Source organism: Neovison vison, chromosome 13, assembly GCF_020171115.1.
Source record: "Neovison vison isolate M4711 chromosome 13, ASM_NN_V1, whole genome shotgun sequence".
NCBI classification, from domain to species: Eukaryota; Metazoa; Chordata; class Mammalia; order Carnivora; family Mustelidae; genus Neogale; species Neogale vison.
Window position 1 is genome coordinate 92,911,372 of NC_058103.1, and position 23,139 is coordinate 92,934,510.

The window sequence follows — 23,139 nt, forward strand, 5'->3', positions numbered from 1 at the left end:
AGGTGGTATTGGTGTTCACCATTAACTTGCAGCTTGCAAGGCATGAGATATTCCTAGAATGTTTTGCTTATTGGGGCAGGGGATTGTTTCCTGAAATCAAAGGCATTGTGTCTTTTTGGGGGGGGGGTGTTAGTAAAGGCCTCAGGAAGAGTCAAATGAAAATGGAGCTTTAAGAGGGCAGAAACACAAGCAGACCCAAAGGGCAGTCATTGGAAACCAGTATGAAGGAGGAGGAAGGGGACAGAACTTCAAGAGCTATCTGGGGATTTTATGCTGAGCACTTTTACAAGCCACTCTGCTAAGCATTTCCTAATCATGAAGTCACTTAATTCTTAAAATAACCTGGTGAGGGCACCTGGGTGGCTCAGTGGGTTAAAACCTTTGCCTTCAGCTCGGGTCATGATCTCAGAGTCCTGGGATCGAGCCCCGCATCGGGCTCTCTGTTCAGCGGGGAACCTGCTTCCCTCTCTCTCTTTGCTTGCCTCTCTGCCTACTTTGCCTACTTGTGATCTTGCTCTCTCTCTCTCTCTCTTTCTCTCTGTCAAATAAATAAATAAAAACAAAACAAAACAAAAACCTGATGAAGTAGGTATTTTCACCACCACTCTTCCCCCCCACCCCACCCCACTCCATTTTCCAGAAGATGAAATAGGCTCTGAGAGTTGAAATCACTCACTCAGGTGCATGCAATCCTTAAATTGCAGAGTCTTAATCCAGGACTCAAATCCTCAGCTATCTTCTGTCCAGGTTTGTGTGATACAGTGGCCAGAGTACCAGTGAGAGGTTAAACAGAGGTTGGCCTGGAGGTAAATGCAAATGAGCGATCATACCACTGCCTATTGTTTTCACAAACTGTTCCAAATGGAGATGCCCTGAAGATGAATCAGCTGGCTGATGGGTCCGGGAGAGGATCTCCCTCCCAGGCTCCTGCAGGTGTGCCCCCTGGCCTCTACCTCTGCTAAGACTCAGAGGCTGCCCCCTCTTCCCCAGTTCGAGTGGTTTTGTTTCAGGAGCCTTCCACCAGCATGGTGAACTTTGACCTCGTTACCTAATCTTCAGATCTTCAGGTGTCAGGGAATAAAAAGGGACGATTCCATGTGTTGGCCTGCAGGAAGTGCCCTTAACTGTGGATCCTTGCCTGTTGTGAAGTCTGTGGCTTTTCGGAAAGCGAAAACAGCTAACATCAGGAAAAGAAAAATGTTTTTCTGCACCGGTCCCCTCCCTAATGAAGAAAGGAATTCAAGTCAAGGCTTTTTTAGTATGGTTTCCATTTCTTTGGGCCAAAAAAAATACATCAGTTTAGTAGTTTATTGCAAAGATCTTGGGAACTAATGATAACTATTTCTTTTTTCTTTAAATAAAGATTTTATTTATTTATTTGACACACAGAAAGACATAGAGAGAGGAAATACAAGCTGCGGGAGTGGGAGAGGGAGAAGCAAGCTTCCCGCTGAGCAGGGAGCCTGATGCAGGGCTCCCTCCCAGGACCCTGGGATCATGACCTGAGTTGAATGCAGTTGCTTAACGACTGAGCCCCCCAGGTGCCCCTAATGATAATCATTTCTTAACGTTAAAAGAAAAGACTTCTCTAAGTGTGTATGCCATCCTTCCTCTTAGCACCAAATCAAAAAGCAGGTGTCCTTTTAGGAATTATTTCTGTTCATGAGCTTAACTGTTAACAGTACCTTGTTGCCTTATTACCAATAACAGAGCTTTACAATCGAAACACTTGAAGGAAAGGCTCAGAAAGGTGGGGTTCTTTTTCTTGGCTTATGGAAAAATAAATAAATCTTTAGTCAATATATGGATATGGTAATGTGTCGAAAAAGACGGCAGCTAGCGGAGGTGCGCTCCCTCGACGGAACACTTCTTTCCCCGTTGCCTTTTATACTACCCCTAAGTGGGACCTACGTCAATGCAGACCAAAGCCGTGAGTGCAACTAGCTGAAGAAATGTATTTTCAGCAAACAGACAACTGTTGTCATTAGGAGGTAAGGCCGAAATGGACATTGAAGACAGATTCAGTGTTGTGTAGATTTAACATAACTCTGACAATATGGGTGAAGGTTCTTTTTTCAGCTGTGGACTCTTAGCCTGTGTGTCTCCAAGCATGGTAGATCTCAATGAGTCCCCAGGCTGGGGCCCGCATTCCCTGCGGAGCAAAGGTTTGAGGCTCTTGGCCAGAGTGAAGGGGCCAGGATTTTTGGTCTGCAAACGGAGTGATGCTAACTGGCTCTCCTGCAATTGAATCCACGGTCCTGGCCTCATTAACAGCCGTTGGACGATGGGCCACCGCGAGAAAGCACAGAAAATGACATATTGAATTATGTGACTATGACCACGTTAGTATTTTAAAGCTCTCTCCCTCCTGCTGGTAAAGGACACATTGGAAGCCCTGTTAGGTGAGAAAATCCATGGGACCAAATACTTCCTTTGAGAACCTGTCAGAGAAGAAAATAAATATGAGAATTTCATTTCAATAATCAGGCTTCAGATTTTGTCAGGCCTTTAAAAATTATATGTGTAAAAGGTATGGAAGGGCTGAAAAGACAAAAATGAAAAATTTCTCCTTTGGCCCCGCAGGCAGGGGTGGTTATGATGTGCTTTCCAGCCGCTATGGATATTGGCTGCACAGCACCCCAGCATTCAAATGCTGCTGGTTGGCAGGGCTGGCTTGGAACGACTCAAGCATCCCCAAAATATCTTATGGCTCTGTGGGCACCTCACTGAAGGTGAGGGCTGATGGCTACCATGGCTGATGGCTTCCTCTATCAGATAAAGCGTTTAAAATCTGGGCGGCCAGTTTTTCCAAGTGGACTATAGTAGCTGCTGTATCCTCTAAGACCTACGTCCCAGTCCTTGGTTGCCTACAAAGAATACCTGGTTGAGGGGATACTCAATTTAAAATACAGGTCACGGAGGAGCAAGCCCAATATGTGGGGGGGCATGGGTAGGGGGTTGGGGAGGGGTGTATGAATGTGACCTGCTGTCCTAGAAGCAAGGTGGTATACTGTAAAATGTACTGAAAAGGATTAGTCTTGGAGTTAGGCAATCCAGGCCCAGATGCCAGCTCTGCCACATACCAGATGTTTAAATTTAAGCAAGTAACCTAATCTTAGTTGATTCTGTCCTGGATTTGATGGGACACCTAATAACAAAACAAACATCAAAGCCTAGGGTCTGTAATCTACCTATCTACTTACCTACCTACCTATCTTACCTGTCCTACTTTCCTTTCTTCCCACTCTTTCAGCTATCCCCTGAGGTCAAGGACGTTGGCTGTCATAGTCAATGTTACCTCTGCAGGCCTGGATGAATTGAGCTTTAATATGGTGATGTAATTTCATCACCTGAGGACAGCATCATTGCTGCTGAATTTGGGGAAAATCTTAGAGAATGAAAGAGGATTTCTCATAGAATGTCTCCCCCCACTTTAAGATGGAACCACACGGTGAGGAACTACAGGCTGAGCCCCAGAATAAATCCTAGAGTGAGTAATTCAACAGCTCGTGTTTGAGCACACCAAAGAAATGCAAGGATCATCAGGAATACAAGTAGATGTATAATGGTGTTATATGCTCCTTTTCCACTTCCTTTTTTGTGGTGGAGTTATTGGATAAAGCAAATAGTATCCCACCGCATGGATCTTGATTTTGATAAAGTATGTGAAGAAAGCTTGTGTAATCTCCTCATGAACGAGAAGAAATTTGGACTACAAAATAATATATTGAGGAAGCTTCTTTACCTATTAAGTAATCATAAACGAAAGTATAAAATTAACCCGAGAAGGGGTCCAGTGGTATGCCAAAGGTATGCCATTTATTAGTTTAATGATAATTTACACTTTGGATGGCACAATATAGATCCAAAAATATCTTAAAGGACCACATGTAGACAGAAACTAATAAAATGAATTATTATAAGAAGAACTATTTTTTAAAGTTGGTGTATGTACTTGGACATGGCCAAAATGGCAAAGACTTCACTTTGGCTTATGGAGGGAGAAAAGAAAAAAACAAGCCTAGAGATTCTAGTTAAATGTAAAACTCATAGGTACCACTGGTGCTGCTTTAACGCCAATCCCCTATTAGGCAGCAAGCACAGACTGTCCAAAACCAGGGAGGAGAACACTGCAATTTAGGAGGAGGAAAACAAACTGGAATGCTAATAACAAGGCCATTAAAGGTGATGTAGGCTCTGAAAACCATGTAGCCTGTAATGGTGAGAGGAAGAGGACCTATAGCCAGAAGAAAGGAAGAGTGGACTGTGGGTCACAGAAGCGAGCATGACAGGTGCCCTCCAATATGTGAAGGGCCACAATGTGCAGATGATTTGACATATTCTAGGCAGGCTTCTAGGAGGAGGCACTAGGGCCAAGATCCAGCTCTAGAAGGAAGCAGTTTGAGTACAACATAAGAAACACATGATTTTTCTTAGCATTTTTATTTTCCTTAACATTTCTGATGTCCAGTAGAAAATGTGAGACTAGAGTTCAGCAAAGGTCTTTAAGGCAGAACCAAGAGAGAGCTCCTCCACAAAGCAGCTATGGAATCAATTGGGTTTCCCCTGTCCTCTGTTACCATCAGCCCCAAATTTTTACCCATACATCTTCTGGATTACTCTTCATCCCAATTTTACATCCTTCCTAGTGTCCCCTCCCTTGAATACCTCTCTTGCCCTGGAGCTTCCTGGCCAGCCAACAGATGGTGGCACCCTGTACCCTCACCTTCAGCAAGGAACAATCCTACAGTCCCCAGCCCTGGAAAACGGCCCAAGGCTGGATGGGATGTCAGCAGCCCAAGGACCCAGAAGGGGGTCTCACTGTATATACTCCTCTATCCCTTTTAGAGTCCACAGGGCTGCACCCTAAAGTTTAGACGGGGGAGGGGCTCTGCAAAAGAGAAGCGTTCTGATGCCACCTGGCCTCTGAATTTCGAATGGAATGGGGAGCCCCCTTCCTGAGGTACAGGGCGCTGTTATTCTGTCCGGCAATAATAGAGTCGAAAGGGGTTAGTAAAACGTATGGACTAGATTTGAAGAGGGGAAGGGGCTCTTTTAAGGTGAGAAAAGGGCTATCCAGGGAGTTGCAAACTTTGTTAGGAAAGGACAGTCCCCCTCCATCCTCACTGCACGGGTTCTCCCAGCCGCTCTTTAAAACACAGGCACACCCCTCTCTTCCTCGGTTGTGGGTCCGAACAAGGCAACTGACGTCGGACGGAGCAAGGTATTCCGGTCCCAAACACAAACATACACCATACACACACACACACGGGCACGCACACACGCTCGCGTACACACACACACACACACACACACACACACGACAGCAAAGTGGGCACAGCGAGAGGGCTCTGAAGCCCAATCTCAGCATGCTGAAGCTAAGCCACTGGCCTTTGTTTGTGAATCGGAGCAGGGTAGGGGGCACCCTCTCGTCGCTGCGGAGCGAGCGCCTCGGCTGGGTGTGCGGCGCGGTGCGGTGGTGTGCGGGGGAGGCCCCACTGCACCCCACCCCCGGGTCCCGGCGCCGCCCCCGCCCGCTCGGCGCGCCGGGCGCTGCGCTCTCTGCCCGGCCCGCGGTCGCCGCGCACTTGGCTGGGGCGAGAGGCGAGAGGGGTAGGCGGGCTGCTTGGTTGGCGTTGGCGCTCTGCAGTGCAGTGGAGTGTTAGCCCAGCTCCCTATATGGTCGGGGATTAGCTCGGCGCTGCTGAGGCTGAGCCAGGAGCCGGAGGAGGAGAAAGAAGAGGAGGAGAAAGAGCGCAGCAGCAGCCAGCGCACGCCGAGCGGCTGCCGGGGGAAGCAGAGGCGCCCGAGGCTTGGGCACCGCCGACGCCTCGGGAGTCATGGCCGAAGGTGGAGAAGGAGGCGAGGACGAGATCCAGTTCCTGCGGACTGTGAGTCTCCGCGGCGGGGGCGAGGCGGCGGGCAGGTGGGGAGGAGCGCGGAGCCGGGCGAGGAGGGGCTGCGCTGCGCCGGGTGCCCGCTGCCGGGTGCCGGTGCCCGGCGCGTTCTCCGCACCCGCCGGCTGCAGAGGCGGACCAGCCACCCACCCGCGGGGCCGCCAGGGGCTGCGTGGGAAGGGACACCTTCTCTAGCCTGTCCCTTCTTCCCCTAACGCCGCCCCCACCCCAGACCCCCACCTCCACCTCCACCTCCACCTCCACGGCTCTCCGGGCAACTTGCTACTTGATCTGAAACCTTTGACGCCCAAACTTCCAGCCAGGGTTTGCTCGCTGTTGCCCTGACCTGGAGGATCCGAAGTGGAAGAGCTCGCCCCAGAGTCGGTCCGCGCTTTCACCCCTCAGCACTCCACCACAGGGAGGTGCCCCCTGTGCGCTGGGGAACCGCCTGAAAGAACCAGCGGGACAGGGGCGAGCGTGGGGAGCCGAGTGCTAGAAGCGGGCGCTGGCGTTCGGTCCCGGTCCTGGGATCGCTCGGAAGGGACTTCACCCAGCGCTGCCCCTCGCACGTTAAGCCCCAAGCCGGCAACTGCTGCTGGAGCGTTACTTGACTGCCCCGAGTGTAAGAGCCGCGGCTTCTGCCGCTTGCTCCCCCGAGCCCCGCAGGACGGGGGAAACCCCGGTCTGTGGCTCCGCGTCACTCAGGTCCCCTTCCTGGCACCGGAGGGCGCTGCTCCGCCCCAGATTTTAGGGCAAGTGGCTGGGGGGCAGGGATCTGTTGTAGTCACATCAACCTTGCCCCTTAGGTGTTAATGGAAAATCTTTCAAGGTGGAAGACAACCGGGAAGCGTGGGAGGGCATTGGGGGTGCGTTCCAGCTTCGATTTCAGCCAGGTGACCTTGAGCAAGTCGCATAATCCAACCTTCCTAGCCTCAGTTTCCTCTTGTGTAAAATGGAGAAAATATAACCAGCGTTTCAGGGTGATAAGGATTAAATGAGATAGTGAATGTCATAATGTTTTGTAAACTGTAAATTGCTCTCTAAGTGTTAGATCATTTTATATGCGCTGTTTAGCTCTCAGGAATTAGGATGAAATTCCTTCTCTCCCTGTCTCCTTCTCTTTAAGTGCCCCCTTTTGACCTGGTCTCTAGAGATCACAGTTTAGGTCTTGTGGTTCTTTTACACCATGTCCTCCCCTTCTCCAAAACCCTTGACTTTCTCTTCTAAACATGGTTCCTCTGTCAGGGCTGGGACTTGGGTCTCATTTGGGAGATACAGAGGGACGTGCCCCCCTTCTGATATGACCTTCTGATATGACAGAATTATCTATTTCTTCATCCTGCACCGAGACCCCCCTCCTTCTCTCTCACTCTGCACTCAAGAGCTCAGAATGGCTTCACCCTCGCCACTCCTTATAGCCTTTTTTGTTGTAAAGCTGCCTGTTCTAACCAAAGCCCTGTGGAATCCCTAAGCTTTCCTTCCAACAGGTGTCCTTGATATTGGATGGGTGACACCAGGCACTTCCTACCTTTTGCCCTCCTTGATCAGTTGTTTCTTCTGCTTATTAGTAACAGTCTTCTAGGCATTACTGACTAATGAAGTCCCCTTCTGACGGATTGGGTCAGTGTGGAATTGATGACTCAGGGTTGACGTGAAAGCCTGGTGGTTTTGTTTGTGTTTCTCTTGGCTTCTGTGGTCGCCATTCCTGACTTCTTCTCTCTATCAGGCAGTGTAAGTGTTTTTTGGTACCCCTGTAACAAAAGCTTAGGGTAGAGCAGTGGTTCTTAAATTCTGTATGTTATGGGTGTCCTGTCCCAGAGATTAGAGTAACTGGACTCTTTTTTAAAGCCCACCCATGGCCCATGTAGGGTTCAAGGACCCAGGTTAAGAACCTCTGTTGCAGAGATACTGCATATCAGTTATGGCTTCCAGGGAGCGCTGGAAGTGACCATGGGGGCAAGTGGCTCCCCATGTGGCATTATTATTGCTTCTGGTCATCACCTGAGTGTTTTCTAGGTGTGTTCTTCAGTAACCCTGCGGGCATCTTCATCTCTGGTTTCTTGGGGTGACGGATAGGTGATGAAACTGAGGCATAGGAAATCAAGTGACTTGGTTGTGGTCGCCCAATAAGTTGCTGATGATTGTCATTACATAATGACTAATTTAGATGCCCACCACCGGCTGGCGTGAAGCGCTACTCCAGAGGCTCTGGTCTTCCTGATCTATTGCCATGAGAGCTGCTGCTTTCTGACCTGTGACACTCTCTCCATATCCATGAATTAGACACAACTATTTCTGCAAACCCAGTCACCATAAATTTTGATTTGCACAGAATTTTGACTTTATCCTGCTGTTTTTAGGGGAGTCAGCAATCACAGGGCTGTGCTTGAAGTGGGGTTTTCTCACCTTCGAATATGCCTGGATTGGAGAAGCTATTGCAGTTTGAACTCCCCCACCCACCTTTGCCTTAGGGTCTCTTGCTTTTCCCCTGAGAATATCTTTTAAAGCATTTTGGCCATGTGTCGGTCATGGAATGCCTCCTTGTCCTAACATTTAAGGTGTTTGGTATTTGATGATGGAAAAGAACCTTATCTTTGCAACCGAGAACTTTAGAGGATTGCCATTCTGGACAGCAGAGGCTTTTAAACCTAGTTTTACAAAATAGACCAAAGAATAGCACTGTGTTGAGGATCCTTGTCAAGCTGTCGGTGGTTCTAGTATCCTGTTTATTATGAGAGCGACAAAAATAAAAGCAGCTGGGACGATCGGTAACATGAAATGGGCCAAGCTTACTGCAGTGATCACCGTAGGTGTGTGTACCGGGGCTGGAGACACTTGCTAGGAGGTGGTGTTCATGTTGGTTGTGTCCTCTGATACATGTCAAGCCCATCCTCTCCTAAGTAGGGGCAGTGCCCACTCAAGGGGCTTGGAAGTGACACGTCGTGTCACCTAAATGCTTTCGTACCCCAGACCTTAAAATGGCAGCGTAAAACTACATATCCCCTCTGGCCTTCTCGAATCACCGGCAGTTATTTCAGTCAATGAGAGAGAGAGTCAGCCAGACAGATAGCCTCAGAATTTTCTTTAAGGCAAAAATTTTCCCTCCCACTGCTGCTGGCAGTGGCATCATCCTGCCTTCCGATTGCTCTTGCTGACGTCGTCAGTGTCACTGACGTGATTCGAAGCTGCTCAGAAGCAGATAAACCTGCCAGCCACTCATCTGAAAGCAAGAAGTTACAGCGAGAGGAGTGACAATTACCCCGTCTCCAGACGGTTGGAGCGGCTGGCACCGCACCCCGCTCTGAGAGTGCCAGGGAGTAGCTGTTTCTCCGCCCCCGATTTCTTTCCTTGTGGCTACAGCATCCATTGAAAAGGAAAGAAAGGAAGAAAGAGCTCCAAACCTCAGCTTACTGTTTTTAAAAATACCACAGCCTTCTCCTTGCCAACCCCCTCTCCACCACAAAGTTAATTGAAACAGAACTCAAAGTGAGGTAGATGTTCATTTCTATTAGTTTCAATTAAAGACAGGTCAGAGATGCCCACCCCAACCCTTCTTGTGGAAGGTTTCCCCCTGTCTAAATTTGCAGCTCTTGAGGGACGAGAGAAGGCACTTGGGCTAAGAATCAAGACTGCCAGCCTGGTCTGGGGTCCTCCCTGGAGTCTGACCAGGACAAATTCCTGAATATGTGCTGTGGCACTAAGGTGAGCCCAAGTCCCCAAGTCCCTCCAGGGCACGTTGTCCCAGGTTGGGAGGTCAGTGAACGTGCACTTGGTGGTTCCTTCCTTGTCTCTGCCCTCAGCAGAGTCCATTTACGTGACATCGGCATGATGCCCCAGCTTGCTTTTGGTTGTTTTTTCTCAAGGAGGGAGGCAGACACGAGTGACTTCTTTCTTCAAACACAGTGTTTCAGGATGATCACAAGTAGTAATGGAAGGAGTGCTAGAATGCAGACTCCGATACCCAGGCATATGTTGGTGATACCTGGGCCGTCCTGCCGAATTAGGTTTGATGTTTAAAGTGACAAAACTCAGACTGTCCCAATGCTCTGGGCTTCCCAGTGTCACTTCCCATCTTCTCAGTCTCTTTTCCTTTGGATCCAGAGAGCTGATCTCAGTAGGAGCTGTCTCAGAATAGCTGGATGCCCCATATCCCCTCCTTTCCAGGGCAGTGCCCCGGGGGGTGGCTAGATCCTTCTCCCGAAGACATGAACTTGCGTCTGAGAGACTGTGTCGGTACTAGGGGGTGGCTCCCACCTCTGAGACACTGATGACACACGAGCAGGTTTGTCCTGAGGGCTCTGAAGACTGCTGAGCTCCAGGGTCACAAGGTGATGGTGACTGTGAACTTGGACATACTGGAATGTGTTGTAGCCCAGTGTAAGAGAAGTGAGACCAAGAACAGGTGAAGAATGTGTGACTGATTGAAGGTGAAGGTATGTTTGATGTCTCTTGATATTTTTTCTTAGGCTGATTTGATTTTTAAGCAGGATGAGGACACTTCAGTGAAATAGGGTTTTTAAGCAATTCTTCATTCCTTTTCCAATATTGATTTAGGAGAAAAATAAATCTATTTCTCAGATTCCTTAGGACAGAGGTGAGGGGGAAAATGTTGAAGAAAGGGTATGAGGAGTTTATCTGGAGAGCAAAATACTCTGATAGTTATTTAGAAAGTGTTTGTATCAAAATAGATCGTATTATGTCTCTCTGTGTTTATTTGCTTCTTCTGCTTGTTTTGTGATAATTTGTTTCGCTCCTTCCTGGGAAGGATTTTTTATTTCATAATTTGGGTTTTCCTTTACCTCACTGTTTGAAGAGTTTTGAGTCTAAGAAGCCACTGGCTCCATCTTTTTCTAATTGACTTGGAATCCTTTGGAATGCTTCTTTCCAATATCATGTATAGGCTGCGAAGGTCTCATGTCTTCAGAAACCAATATTTTAGCTCATTTTCCACAATCCCCCATCCATATAAACTCTTCTATATGAGCTTTAGCTTATATAGAAGAGGTCTTTAAGCTACCCTTGATACAAGGTTTATCCAGTAGGAGTGAAATGTAATAAAAGATAAAAAATTAAACTCAGAAGCAGGAATTCTTAATTCTAGCCCTAGCTCACTGTAACCTTGAATGAGTCATTTAAGAAAATAGAGGTTTCCTCTCCCCCACTTCAGGGAGATAGAATCTGCTTTAATGGCTTCGCAGAAGTGTAATGAAAGACAACAGTAATTCCAGCAATACCCCAAATGAGAGACGAGCTGTGTTTTGCAGGGTATTATCATTGTGTTTCTCTTGCACAGGATGTCAGTCCTGCTTGTGATGGGATCTCGTTGTTGAAAAAAAAAACACCACATTTTCCTTTTCTCTAATGTGTCCCCTGCCACAGGCCTGAACCTTCACCCCAGGCTTATGACCCTGCCTCCGTGTTGGTTCAGCCCCAGTGCTGAGAAGTTACTTCACTAAAGCCAACACCAGCTCATCTCACGTTGTTTGACTGAAAGGCTTGATTGAGAAGGATAGTCATGTGGTGTCAGAGCCTTCAAAAGGCCAGGCAGGCCCCCAGGATTGCAGCCACCAAAGATAATAGAGTTATTTTTTGTCTTCTCAGAAAATTACCAAAGCTTAACTATTTCCCATAGGACCCCTTTCCTTATTAGATCCCGTTTCTCTTCCTTTCAAAGCTACCCTCCTGTTTCTTCCCTCCCACCTCTTTTATGAGCCCATTCTTCCTCCCCCCACCTCCCCACCCCAGAGCACTGGGACCAGCTTTTCTATAAAGCCAGCCCTGCTTTTTCCTCCCAGGGATTTTGCTGCCTCAGTCACATCTGTCTGGGGACTCAGGGCTTTTGCAGAGCCCCTTCTGGTCGCACCTGGAAGAAGCAGATGCTTCTGTGGTGGGATCTTCACAATGCTGAGGCTGCAGGCCCTCCTGTCTCCCCAGGGAACCTCGTCAGGTCTTCCTGGCTTCAGACTTCTGGCTGGTGTCCTCGCAGCCATCTTCTTGCTCCGAAACTGGTGGGGTATTTTAGGGACAAAGACATTTCCAGCCACTGCAGTTTCCCTGTGCTTCGGTGAGTTTTGCCATCATAGCACCTCTTCAGATCAGGGAGAGGGAGGAAAAAGTGCTGGCACCTTGCTCCCGATCCGGCTACCGGGAGGAGCCTTGTGAGGCGCCAAGATTATTTTTCCCCCTTCTTCTGTCATTTCTGATTTCTGATTGTTAGAAAACAAAGTTCAGATCAGATCCGAGATTGATGATGCAATATTCAGAAATAAAAGCTGGGCCTTCTCTCCTCACACGGACTTCTTCCATCGTCTAGCCCAGGGCACATTGCTGACTCCACAGGAGCTCACTGGGCTGTTGTCCTCTCCGGTGGGACACAGCCCTGGAGGGGGAAGCACTGAGACAAAAAGCCTGCCCGGGCTTCCTTTCCCCTTTTACCTCATTGAGCAAAGGATTCCTAATTGATTTCAGGCCCCCCAACGCCCACACCAGCTTGTCCACTTGGGAAGGTTGAGGCCTCCTTTATCGGACTCAGTGCCCAAGAAGAAGGAAAGCAAACATTCCCTCTTCAAATCAGACTGCAGAGAGATTCGGAAATGTCTCTCCCCCTGAGCCACCACCCCCTCTGGGGTGACAGCTGCTGGCTGCGGCTTACTTTAAGAGCGCAAAGGAGGCAGGAGAGAGCTCTAGAGACAGAACTGCTGTGCAGAATCTCACAGGCCATCAACAGTTTTTCCGCTGAGTTCATTGTCTCTGTGGTTTTGATGCCACAGGAGCCAACAAGGGTGATGAGTACGGCTTGAAAGAAAGTGTCAGGGTGACAATCTGGGTTGGTGTTAGTGTCGACAGGACCCATGCACAGAAGGCCATCTTTCTTAGTCGTCTTTTGCAATAAGGCATTGACTCAAGGAATTCCTCTGTCAAAATACAGATCTGTGAAATGGTTAGCTCAGTGGGTACCATTCATGATTAGCATCATTAACGGCTGAATAGAGCCCGTTCCTGAAAGAACAGGAGTCGGACTGGTGAAGGATGAGGGCGTTTGGGAATATTATTGAGAGGGGCAGGCCTCAGTGAGCATTGCCGGGACCTTGGGGAGCCCTGAGCAGACAGAGGAAGCATCAGGGCACAGAAGTCGGGCTCTGCAGCTGGTGACACAGAAACTCTCATCTCTATCTACTTATGACCTTTGATCAGAGAGGAAGCCTTGAACTACATGGGAGAAGGGGGCCAGCCTCTTTTCAGGCACTGGAGAGAGCACCACTTGCAGTCACGACTGATGCTAATACGTACTGTGTTTTACAGAGTTCAGAATCGGAGACAATGGTTAGAATAAGAAAGTCTCAGATTTTTACACTTGATCTTAGCCAAAACAAGGTAACTCTTTGTCAAAGTGAGAGCTAAGGGTTGCCTTCCTGAAGTAGAAAAGTGTTCAAGCAACAAAAGTCTATTATCGGTTATCATGTTTGTTGATAGGTTACTCACTGTTATCCCAAGGAGATGGCCCAGAGTTCCTAAAGCTAACTTAGACCCATTCCTACCGAAAAAGGGGAGAATGCCCAGGAGAGCTGCCTGGCTCCCAGTAGAGCAAATAAGAAAGGCTCTTACTGGAAGGTACGTGCTTCTTAACAGACCAGTGTCAGGGCCCGGCATTCACTTTCTGATAATTTCACAGTTGAGTTCTCTAATGGGCCTGAGCCGAGAGAGCTCGTCAGTGGGACTATGGGAAGAAATGGAAAATTCTCCATCAGTGGCACATAAATGTCCACACTGTAAGGAGTATTTATTGGACAGTGGCATTCTATGCTATGGGCCAGATCCAGACTGTAAATAGTACCAGAGCAGCACAAGGGATCCAGCGGGCCACACCGTGCATTGATCCGAAAGCTGAATCCAGAAGGTCAAGTCAGAGTAGGGCAGCCACACCTGGAGGAGTGTGAGCCCCTCATGAAAGGTCATCTGTCTGTGATCTTCATCACCGATCATTCAGGACACATGGCTGTTGTTCTGACCCATAGCAGTGATCCACCCCTAAGCTGACCTCTCTTCTGTCTAGGCTGGCCAGAAAAGGGGAGTCCAAGAATAAACTCTAGGAATATCTTGAACAAACCTCCTTTCTTTCTAAGAGGGATTTTAAGATGAGAAACATAACAGAGAACATACTAGGCAAGTAGGTAAATTGCGAGCTAAAGCATTTTCTCTCTTCTGTAGCATTTCTGTCAGATGTCTTTAGGCATTGTCTAGGCGGATTGTCTGCCCTTTCCTTGGTTTTAGTTCATCCATTTGTAAAGACAGAGTAGTAATGATTCTATCTCAGGGATGCCTTGAAAATAGGAGTGAAGGGACTCCACGTCTCCTCGTGGAGATTAGGAGAATTAGGTATGCGTATATGGAAGGACTAGCTTGGGAAAAAAAGTTGTTTCATTGCCCAATCACCTAAAAAGGTTCCTATCAAACTAAAGCATGAGACATAGATGATAAACTCCAGGACTATGATAGCTTTCGATTCAATCTACTCTGAATCCCCAGCTACCTGTATATTGCAGGGCTCACAAACTTAAACACTTTTGGGGCCAGACAGGTAACTCAATGTGTGAATCAGGCTTTATTTGCAAAGAAAGGTGGGCCCGATGGACACCTTCAAACAAAAAAGTCTTAAACTCTTCCAGCCGAGCCAAACACCTCTGCAGCAGTGCTGTGAGCTGCCTTCCCATTTGCAGCCATGGGTGAACCCTCACATTTCAAGTGCATAAGCTGCCTAGAAGGCATGAATATTTTTATGAGTAGGATCAGGCTCACAATACACATCAAAGTCCTTGGATGAAAATGTCAACAAAGAAGACAGTGTATCATTTATCACAGTGTAGAAAAGACAGATTGGCATGCTGACAAATTAATAGGCTTCATAAATGATAGACTTGATCATCAAAATGAATCCAGATTGCGCTAGCCTTTTAAAAACCCTTTCAAATTGTCACATAGATACAGCTATTGTGAAAGTTAAAGAAAACAGGGTGTCCATTCAACATTTACTGACCAAGTACTCTGTCGCTGGCCCTGGCCAAGTTGCTGGCAGTGACATAAATGAGTAAGGACATTTTAACATCCAGTGCCCCCCTAGTGGCTGAGGGTCAAGAGGGGGCTCAGTCTTATTTTGAGATAGCAGAGATATCGGTCACTTCAGTGAACCTATAACACTTAATTTAACTTTTCCGTACTTCCATGGTACAAAGGTACTTTTATTTATTTATTTATTTGGGCGGGGGCTTGAGTTGGGAGGGTGGGGAGCAGCAGTGGGAGAGGGAGAAGCAGGCTCCCCACTGAGCAGGGAGCCCGATGCAGGACTCCATCCCAGGAACTCAGGATCATGAACCAAGCCAAAGGTAGATGCCTAACCGACTGAGTCAGCCAGGAACTCCAATAAGCAATTCTTTTTTTTTTTTTTTTTAAGATTTTATTTATTTGAGTGAGCAAGAGAGAACACAGAGGGAGAGGGTGAGGGAGAAGCTGACTCCCCTCTGAGTAGGGAGCCTGATGCAGGGCTCAATCCCAGGACACTGAGATCATGATCTGGGCCGAAGGCAGATGCTTAATCGAATGAACCACCCAGGCACCTTGCAAAAATTAATTCTTATTAAAATATGTGCCCTTGGGGCAGTTTCTTCACTTCTGTGCCTGTTTCTTCATGTGTTAAATGTGAGTGATAATAGTGTCTGCCTCAGATGGTTGTAGCAAAGATGCAATGAGTTAATCTGTGTTAGGTGCTTGGAAGAGTGCCCAACATATAGTAAATCCCCAATAAATATTAGCTACAGATACCCTCTCAACAAATAGCATAAACATTGACGTTAGGCACACTAGCTATTCCAAATGTCATTGCGCATTTATTTTATCTTTGAAAAGTACAAAAGGACAATGCCCTGTGATTATTCCTTAGTTTTGATTCCTGGTATTCTGCTTAGCTATAATGTGACCAGGCCTTGTGACTGGAAATGAATCTGGAATGGACATGGCCTCAGGAGCTCAGATTGATGGGTCATTTCATAAGTGTCTACTTTGCAAAGCCTTTTGATATAAATACTCATTGACTTTTCCTCCAGCAATTTTTGATTACTCCTGTCAACGGATGGGCCACACTATTTGGAGAATCCTAAACATAGACAATTTGTCCTTCATTTGGGGAGATTTCTTTCTCAACCTATGTTTTAAATATGGAAATTTGACTTTCTGGGAATTCATTGTATTTTTAGCAACACAAGGTCATCCTGCGGTAAGGATCTTGTTATGCACTTTCTTGAATCATTCTCTTGACTAAGGATGCAAAGCATGTTCCTAAAGTAAGGCTTGTTTCTTGTTACACGCTTTAGTGCCCTTTCCTCTGGGGGTCCTGTATGGGCCTCTGATTCTTACCCCATCTCTCAGTCCAGTGATATGCCCATCTTTTCCCTTTCTGCTCTCCATGGAATTAAACTGGATAATGTTAGCCACGTAATCCCAATTAACAATTTTCCTGTCCCTGGCTGAGAGTAAATATTTAGTTAAAATATTGTGCTCCTTGCCAAGTGACAGGTGTATAGGAAGTCTAGGCACATGGGTTAGGTAACGGTGCCTTCGTTTTGAATAGGTTTTATTACCCTACTTGGCTCTTTATTTCACTCAAAAAGCAGGTCCCAACAACTGAAATCTTAACTGGGCTAAGCAGTTGGGGAATTTAATTAAAAGAATTAAACCAGCATTTTCCCAAATAATAGAGAATGGTTGGGCTTGTGATTTCCTTGAAGTAAGGAGGCGATTTCTCTTGGTGTTTAATCTCAGTATTTCAGTAGCAATACATTTCACTTTTTAAATTGTGAATAAAAACTAAACTATAGGGGCACCTGGGTGGCTCAGTGGGTTAAGCCGCTGCCTTCAGCTCAGGTCATGATCTCAGGGTCCTGGGATCGAGTCCCGCATCGGGCTCTCTGCTCAGCAGGGAGCCTGCTTCCTCCTCTCTCTCTCTGCCTGCCTCTCTGCCTACTTGTAATCTCTCTCTGTCAAATAAATAAATAAAATCTTTAAAAAAAAAACAAAAAAACACTAAACTATATGAATGATATATTTCATATATTCCAGCCTCAGTTTTTTAATCTGTGGAATGGTAAAAACCATAACTAATTCTCAGGGAGGGGTCAGGATGAAATGACCAGATTCCAACATTCTCCAGAGCAAGACCATATTCTATTAGTATTAGCTGCCTCCTTTCCTCTAACATCTGATACTATCTGGTACTTGGAGATGTCCTCAGAAAGCATATTTTTAAAGTATAAAATGCTGTAAGGTGTCACACGTGCATATTAGAACCTGGGCAACAGTGAAGTCTGTTTATATATGCATAGAGCTCACTATTATAATCAAATAAATTTAAGATCAAAGTTAATCTGACTTATTTATTCTTGTACATAAATATTATACTGGCTCCTAATTAGGCATAATTGTACAAATCATGGAAATGACTGTAATTAGTATAAATTTTCCCTAGCCAAACCAATCTTTTTTTAAAAAAAAGATTTAAATTTTTTAAAAAAAACCCTGAATATCTTAGTTCTCTCTTCTTATTGACCTTGAATGTGATGGATTCTCTGGTACCACATGCCATGTCCAGACCACCCTTATCACTGTTGCCATCACTGCCAACCCCGTAACCACATGCAGCGTCTCCTACGAGAGTGGTTAAGGCTCAGGGAAAGACGGCAGTGTGAATTCTAGATCTGTTATGTATAAGCTATGAGACACTGACGGTGTCTTCCTATTTAAAATAGGGATATTAATAAATTTTAAAAAATAAATAAAATAGGGATATTAATAGCATCTGATGTGACTGTTGAGACAAATATGGTGGTGTTTGTAGAACCGTAGTCAGCACAGTACCTACCTCATACTGTGGTATGACATAATACGTATTTGGATGGGAGGTCTTATCGCCCGGGGCTCCCTTCGCAGTCCTCCCAGCAGACGCCCAGCCTGGGCTTCTGTGAGCCACCTGGGATCCTGCAGCACCTGCTCTTTCATGATATGGGAACTGTTCAGGGGGTGGGGGGCGGGGAGGGTAGGAAACGTGTTTAAAACTCTTTATTTACTACAATTTCCAACTCAATTAATTGGGGGAAAATCTAAGTAGCTCTTCCACCTGCTTCTCAGAAGCCTCAGCCAAATGAAAACCGGTGGGTGTGCATGTGTTTCTGCTTGATTTTCTGAACACGTGAAGGCTGCAGTCCCAGCTCGAGCGTCCGACCAGCAACGGGAACCTGTGCCGGACCCCCAGCTCTCTGCTAGATGATGATGAATATGTTGACTGATTCCCCAGGCTTTGCTCTGGTCTCTGGCTGTGCTAAGTGCATGTCCTCATGTTCATGATGAGGCCCTTAGAACACACATAGAGAGGCAAATATCTCTCGAAGCCAGAGAGGCTCCCGGATCTGGTCTAAACTCTTGAAATCAATTGACAATTAAAAAGCAGGTTTATTGGGGATTTAGAGTAAAACAGACTTAGGGTTAACCTCTCTCTAGCCCGTAGGTTAAGTATCATATGTCATTAGGGAGAATATGATCCCTTTGCTCCAGACATCTCTCTCACGTATGACAAGGTACATGGAATTCCTGACATTCAAGATGCTCATTTAGATTAAGTAAGGCATTATCTCCAAGACGGATTTGTTTAAAGTTTGCTAAAAGTTGAGTGAGGAATATGACTGCCAAGTAATTGATAATTATTGTTGTCTGGACTAATTAAGCTGGCACTTGATCATAGTACAAACTTTGTTTTATGGTACATAAATCTCTGTTTCCCCTGCAAGACTGAATAACTCTCTGGGGCAAGGGCTTCCGTATTTAGTTAGATTTCTTAGGATCCCAATCAGTGCTCATTCACGTACACAGTGGCTCAGTGATTTCTTGAGTGATTTTTTGATTCGGTGTTTCTGCAAGTCCTCATTACTTAGACTAGGTATTCAGCACACCCAAATGGACTGTTCTTACCTAGTTACTTATAACAAGGGACTTCAGATTCACAAATTGTAGGTTCCGTTCTGAATTAGTCAGTGAGAACTTCTTTTTTTATATATTTTATTTATTTATTTATTTGACAGAGAGAGATCACAAGTAGGTAGAGAGGCAGGCAGTGGCGGGGTGGGGGGGGAGAAGCAGGCTCCCCACCGAGCACAGAGCCCGATGCGGGGCTTGATCCCAGGACCCTGAGATCATGACCCGAGTTGAGGGCAGAGGCCCAACCCACGGAGCCACCCAGGCGCCCCAGTAAGTGAGAACTTCTAATGGGACTGACTCTTTTTCCATAAAGTATAAAAGGGGTGTGTGTGTGTGTGTGTGTGTGTGGTTAACTCAGAGGCTTTGGGGTTTTGTTGTTGTTTCTGGTGTATGCCCAATGGGCTGCCTACCAGAGCCTATGACATGTGCTGAATAAACATTTATAGATCAGCCTAATAAAGCAACATGGAGAAAACAGGAGGAAACATGCATTTATTTGAAATCTGATCCCTCGTGTTTTAACAAAACTCTGCCTCTGGTGTCCACCTATGTAGTGTCATCGGATTCCCCTGTGTGGAGTGTTGTCATGGCTCTGCCCGTGAACGCCCTTATCTTTCTAGAGCGCTCCATCTGTCTATTCTCAGACTTACCGTTGTTCGCTTGCACATCTGTTTAATGCAGAGGGCCATGCATCAGAACATCTTTCCTCCACCCAGTCCTCCGTTATCTGCTCTTGGACTCCTCCCTTCAGGTCTCAGGTCCTGTGCCTCCCTTTCGGATGAGGCTTCTCTCTCCTTCATGTACACGGTGTCATTAAAGTGAATGCCCCAGGTAATCCTCTCTTTGTTTTCATCAGGAGTTTCATTACAGGTTTGGGGACATTGCACGAACGTGGTTCTGAGTACATATATTTCCCATGGGTTTTAGTTAAGATGGATCTGCAGCTTTCTTCTCCAGATGTTACAGAGGTGTCATTGTCGTCTTGGACTTCGCTTCATGGATCTAACGTTGCCATTCCAACGCCTGAATCGCTTTACAGCTTTTTGATAAACCAAGATCTGGCATCCATTCAAATGTATCTAAACCTGTAAGCCTGCTTTTTTCCCTCCTCCTTCTCATGCTTACTTATTCTGTCTTCCTTCATCCCTTGCTCACTAATCTTACATTTTTTTTCCCCTCACTCACTCGTTTTCACCTTCTCCCTCTCCTCATTTCTAGCTTTCCTTTTCTGGTCTTTCTCTGGAAATATAAATAAGTACAGGTAAAGGTTAGTCCTGGAATAAGCATGTAGGCCAGCAGGGTTCAGTGAAAGGAAACACAAGGTCAGGACAATAGAAGTTGTTCCATTAATTGGCTTTTGTAGTTGCCCACCAAATCTCGTTTACCAGCTCAGGGACTGTCTCCTGCCTCTTCTTTCTCCCCATGCCCATTCCCTCTCCCTGACTTAGAGACTTCTGGAGGAGTGTCGAGCTCCTGAACTGGTGAATATTCTTCTCTATGGGTAAGAGCTGTTATTGCAGTTCTAGGCTAGATTTCCATGAGTGGATCAGCATCAACTATTTAAGTTCATTCCCTAAGAAGCTACAATTTTCATGTTCCCAGGGAGGTACTGAGGGACATGAGTGATGCTAATAAATATTCCAAGAGATTTATATAAAAACTAGAAAATGAGGGGCGCCTGGGTGGCTCACTGGATTAAAGCCTCTGCCTTCGGCTTAGGTCATGGTCCCAGGGTCCTGGGATCGAGCCCCACATCGGACTCTCTGCTCAGCCGGGAAGCTGTTTCCCCTCTCTCTGCCTGCCTCTCTGCCTACTTGTGATCTCTCTCTCTGTCAAATAAATAAATAAAATCTTAAAAAAAAAACAAAACTAGGAAATGAGGTTTCAAAACTACCAGGAAAATACACTTGGCTCAAACTATTATATAGGGTTTTAAAATTCATGAAGGTGTTCAATAAGTGAAGAATTAATGGTGACAAAAGGAAATTGATGTTTCTGAAAGGACACTTGCATCAGACTCTCTCATTTTAGTGGATGGAGAAGTATTCCTCTTTGGTACATTTTGATCAGAAGTGGAACATGTATTGTGTATAAGAAGCTGGAGCCACACTAGCAAATGCTACTCTGGTTCTTAATATTCTCAATATTCCTTAACATCAAAATCTTTTGCCATCACAGCATGATCTCTTCTTACAATTTGACACATGATAGTCTATTTTTTTATTCTGATCTTCTGTCCATTTTTAAATCAGGTTGGTTCTTTTTATTTTTTAAGTTGTATGGGTTCTTTATATATTTTAGGTATTAGCCTCTTATCAGATATGTGACTTACAAATATTTTCTTTCATTCTGTAGTTTGCCTTTTCATTTTGTTGTTGATTTCCTTTGCCGCACGAGAGCTTTTTAGTTTGATGTAGTCCTGCTTGTTTATTTTTGCTCTTATTTCTTTTACTTTTGTGTCAGTTTCAGAAAAACATTGCCAAGACCTACATTAAGGAGCTTACTGTGTATGTTTTCTTCTAGGAGTTTTATGACTTTAGGCATTATGTTCAAGTTTTTAAGCCCTTTTGAGTTAACTTTTTGTGTATGGTGTAAGAAAGTGGTCGAATTTCATTCTTTTGCATGTGGTTGTCCAGTTTCCCCAAAACCATTTGTTGAAGAGAGTGTCTTTCCCCGTTATTCTTGGCTCCTTTGTCATAAATTGGCAGTATATTTTTGGGTTTAGTTCTGGGCTCTCAATTCTGTTCCATTGATCTGTGTGTCTGTTTTTATGCCAATATCATACTGTTTTAATGACTGTAGTTTTGTAAGATAGTTTGAAATCAGAAAGCATGATGCCTCCAGTTTTGTTCCTCTTTCTCAAGATGAAAATTGGCTCTTCAGTGTCTTTTATGGCATCACTTTGCTTTAATATGTCTGTTTGGATTTGGGCTTTATTTTAGGTAGAGGAGGTTACCTTTGAGGCTTTAAAGCATTCCTATTCACCAGTCCTCTGTAAATGCAAGCACCTCACCTCCTTTCCAGGTAGCTGCTCTCCCAGAAGCAGAGCATTTAAGTGACTGAGACCTTTGAAGTTTTATGAGAAGAGTTGAGAAAGCCTATTTTAAAGGTTGGCGTTCAAGGTTTTCAGTCTCTTCATCCTACTGCATTTTTTAAATATGTTAGAGTTAACAGCTTTTTTCTAGATACATATACTTTGGAACCTTTGGAAGGTTCCAAAGATTTGGAAGAATAATCTTTTAAAATTGATTCACTCTTTCAAATATTGACTTTAAAATGTTCTTGAAACTAAATTATGTGTCAGCTGTACTCAAATAAAATAAAATAATGAAATATTTACTGAAAACACATACACACATGCAAATATTCTCGATACCTAGGATCTTAGGGTACATTCACATAGTTAAAGCAAAATAACCTGTCCTTAAATTCATCCCACCTGTTATCTTATAGCTGTTTTAATTTGCTGATGTTCTTATAAAGTAGATCACTTGCTAATTCCACATTTAGGAAGATGTACTGAAGCATAATCTGATTTAATTAAGTAATTTTTGGTAGCAAATTAGAAATAGACTCTTAACTAGAAAATAAAATAGACTCTTAATAGTTTAACTCTTTGGTAGCAAATTAGAAAACAGACTCTTAGTTTCCTTGATTCACCTAGTGATGATAATGCTTCTAGTGATTTTGCTGTGACAAAAAATATACAACAATATATATATTTATATACCAAATATAATAATTATGTAATTTTCAAAAAGATTTTTATTTATTTATTTGACAGAGAGACAGAGATCACAAGTAGGCAGAGAGGCAACAGAGAGAGGGGAGGAAGTAGGCCGATCGAGCCCAATGTGGGGCTCGATCCCAGGACCCTGAGACCATGACCTAAGTCAAAGGCAGAGGCTCAACCCACTGAGCCACCCAGGTGCCCCATTATGTAATTTTTAAATACATGTATACTAAAATAATTCTGTTGTGATAAAAACATCCATATAGTATATATTTATGTATTAAGTGCTAAAAATAAGATATCCAGTAAAATGATCTTTTAGGATTGAAGACTAAATAGAAACCTTTACAGACAAAACAAATCTAAGGAAGTTTGCCACCAATAGGACTTAACTAAGGGTTCATACATGAGGAATAAAAATGATCCCAGAAGGAGGGTCTGAGGAAAAGGAAGAAATGGTAAGAAAAACAAAATGAAAGAAAAAAAAAACAA

General features: G+C 45.2%; 1 protein-coding gene across 1 annotated transcript in view; it reads left to right on the forward strand.

The window, feature by feature from the left end:
• The first annotated feature begins 5,864 nt into the window (after positions 1-5,864).
• The window catches only part of RYR3 (ryanodine receptor 3), a 515,475-nt gene continuing 498,200 nt past the window's right edge, over positions 5,865-23,139 (forward strand). The window contains exon 1 of the mRNA XM_044230143.1: positions 5,865-5,891. The gene's annotated coding sequence lies outside the window, so the exon portion shown is untranslated. The remainder of the gene's footprint in view (positions 5,892-23,139) is intronic.